This window comes from Erythrolamprus reginae, unplaced genomic scaffold (assembly GCF_031021105.1).
Source record: "Erythrolamprus reginae isolate rEryReg1 unplaced genomic scaffold, rEryReg1.hap1 H_28, whole genome shotgun sequence".
NCBI classification, from domain to species: Eukaryota; Metazoa; Chordata; class Lepidosauria; order Squamata; family Dipsadidae; genus Erythrolamprus; species Erythrolamprus reginae.
Genome location: NW_027248482.1, coordinates 293,599 through 297,407, shown reverse-complemented (window position 1 = coordinate 297,407; position 3,809 = coordinate 293,599).

Here is a 3,809-nt window from a genome sequence, read left to right as displayed (position 1 = left end):
ACTGACAAAAGTATGTTTTTTCATCTTATCCAAGGCACAAGATGACTGGGTATCATCTTAGAGAGGTGCTCTGTGCATATATCTGTTCAAATAATAGAAAGTGAAAATGTTCTGTTCATCTTCATTCATTATTTAATCTGCAATACAGGTTAATAATTTATGCATGTGATTGAGCTTTTCATATTCTTGTTGTTGATTTTTAGATGCTGTGTCTAATTAAACGCCTGAATGTCACTTGAAGAGTGCACTTTGTTGACAAATAAAATGTTATGATGTTTGGTTGAAAGTTAAAATGCAGCTATTTAAATGAAACTGCCTCATTTTCTTCATCTTGTTTCTTGGCTTTCCCCAGTCCAAATATACTTTATAGTGCCTTTATATTATACTTTATTTTGCATGCATATAGTAAAAGCCATACAGACATTGTAAACAGAGAACAGTTATGAAGCAAACATGAATTGCATGGCTTCAGACAGCTGGTAAAACTTGATTAGTAGTTGTGTGTTTAATATTTGATAAATGTTTCATGATTATTTAAAAATAGTGTAATAAAATAACCAGGAACCTTGGTATATGAATCAAAACTCAGGACACATACTCCCCACCGACCCTGATAACAAAAGGAGCAAGTAAAGCCAAGAAATAGCTGAGCCAAACTGTTTATTCAGAGTTTTGGTGGAAAATCACAGCAATTGACTCTCTCATCCAAATTCAGAAACAGTAGGCACTTGTGCTTCAGGTTCCTTAATCCTTTCCAAAATTCTGAGTAGTGCTGTGTTGTTTTCTAGCCTTTTCTGATATCTGAAAATTATTCTCTGCAAATTCAGTGTTGTTGTCATTTTGTTTTTAAAGAAACCTACCCTGGTAGCTTTAAGAGATTTTTGTGTGTATATTCTTAACCTTTGTCACACTTTCAGATTACACTTCCAGATTGCATTTTTTACATTTAAGAAGGATTACGCAGCTTCTGCTCAGGCAACCTCACTCTACTCACAAGAGCATACAAAACTTTTGCCAGATCTATCCTAGACTACTGCTCATCTGTCTGGAACCCATACCACATCTCAGACATCAACACCCTTGAAAATGTCCAAAGATATTTCACCAGAAGAGCCCTTCACTCCTCCACTTGAAACAGAATATCCTACGAAAATAGACTAACAATCCTAGGCCTAGAAAGCCTAGAACTACAACGCCTAAAACACGATCTGAGTATTGCCCACAAGATCATATGCTACAATGTCTTACCAGTCAATGACTACTTCAGCTTCAACCAGAATAACACAAGAGCACGCAACAGATTCAAACTTAATACGAACCGCACCAAACTTCACTGTAAAAAATATGATTTCAACAAACGAGCTATCAAAGCTTGGAACTCACTACCGGACTCAATTGTGTCAACCCCTAACCCCTAACACTTCTCCCTTAGACTCTCCGCAATTGACCTCTCCAGGTTCCTAAGAGGCCAGTAAGGGGCGTACATAAGTGCATTGGTGTGCCTTTCGTCCCCTGTCCAATTGTCTTTCCTTTCTTTCACCTATCTTATATATTCTCTTCCTTTCATATATCCTCTCCTCTAAGTTCACCTTCACCCTCTTTTATATTATCACGTGTCTATTTTCTTCCTATGTATTTATGTATTGGACAAATGAATAAATAAAAAAATAAAATAAATCTATGGTTTCTAGGCCTTTACATATTTTATATTGCTGTTTTATCATTGTTTTATTTTTATTGCTTTTAGTACCTATAATTATTGTTAGCTGCCCTGAGTCCTATTGGAGTGGGTGGAATACAAAAACAAATAAATAAATAAATATTTTTTTGATGATTGGATTTTGGTTTTTGTGTGTTTTGGTTGATTTGGCATTATATTGGTAAGGTGAGACCTTTCCAAATGTGACTATGATCATTATTATGATAATTTATAATAGCATTTAGTAAATATAGTTAGGTAAGATGAATGTCCTTTTACCAAATGGAAGTGGGGAAAAGGCACTGAAAATAATAAGAGGATAGGCAATGACTCTCAATTAGTCTACAGCCCATATTTTGCAGCTCTTGGAATATTTCTCAGTTCCCACTTCCAAATTTCAGGGCCAAAATCACACATTTTAGACAACAACATTTACAGATGTGTGTAGGTATATAAAACCTTCCTTTGACATCCAATGGTACAAGATGGTATATATAAACATCTGAAGCACATATAGACATATGTATATTAAGGCTGTGTAGTTCTGATTTGAAAAGAAACAAATATGATTTGAGGAACTGAAGCTGATTTTTATTTTTTTGCCTTTGAAACTTAGAATTAGTATTTGACTCTCAGATACTTAATATATAATTATCTGAATTCATGCTGGTTTTGTCCATTGGTGCCATACTCTTTTCATTGATTGATGGCATTTATATTTCTTTAAAAAGTATAATTTCCTCTTAGCATATTTTAATTGCTATGGAAGTGGAGTGCTGTTTTTAACTGAACTAAAAATTCTATTAAGTACATCATCAGCTTATTTTTTCCCTGTGATTATTATATTCACATTATAATACTGTATTTGTTCTTCATCTCTCCAATTTCTTAAGATTAGCATTATGAAAACAGTGTGCAAGGGACAGATTCTTCCAAGAAATCTGTACCATAGGCCATTCCATAAAACAACCAATTCTCTCACACTTCATGTGATCTTGCTTCTATTAATGCAGCCTAGAACTGTGTTGGCTTTTTTGGCAGCTGCTGGTTCATATTTAAATGGTTGACCACTAGGGCTCCAAGATCCCCTCACACAGTTATTACTATCGAGCAATGTACCACATATACTGTACTTGCATGCTTTGTTTTTCTTGCTTAAATGAAGAACCTTACTTTTTTTCACCGTTGAATTTCATTTTGTTAGTTAGCACCCATTGTTCAAGTTTGTCAAGATCCTTCTGAATTTTGCACCTATCTTCTGGAGTGTTGGCTATTCCTGCCAGTTTTGTGTCATTTGCAAATTGAATAAGTTCTCATCTATCCCCTCATCCAAGTCATTGAAGATTATGAAGAGTGCTGGGCCTAAAACAGAACCTTGTGGTACTCCCTCCATGTAGATGTAGTTCAATTGAGCACTACACATTGAGTGTGGTTAGTTAGCCAATTTTGAATCCATCTGGAGGTGTCCATCCCACATTTTTCTAGTTCATTTAGTAGTAGGTGATGGTCTACTTTGTAAAAACCTTACTGAAGTCTAAGTAAACTACATCATCACTTGCACAGCCTCGCCGTCATGGGAAAGCAATAGATTGGTCATGATATCTCTGTTGAAAACAGATTCTCTTACCTTGTCCAGTCCTGCAAATTTTTTCAAAATAGCTTCTCTAGTAGAGAATAAAGTGATCTCTCCACATACCTCTTTTTCCTTTGCCTCTTTTTTTGGATTTTGGATTATCTTTTGTTTATCTCCAGGATAATCAGTCTGAAACCAAATACTTGGTGAGATCCGTCTGAAACCAAACACTTTCTCCAATTCTTACCTTCATGCAGAGCTATAATTCATTTGGCTCTCTTACATGACTGTCTTGAATATTTTAAAAAAATGAAAAAACTGTCATGATGTCACAGACTTTAATGCATTCTGCAGTATTGTTTACAATAGATATGTGTGGGAAGAAAGAAACCAAGAAACCATGAAAGCAGGCATTGCATTTTTAAAATTGATTTTATTATAACCTCTAACAAGATCAAGTTCAGTTAAAAGGCACTTGCCAGGCAACATATTTGTACTTTTATTTATGCAGGGTGGGTTTTTTTCTAAACTGACTTT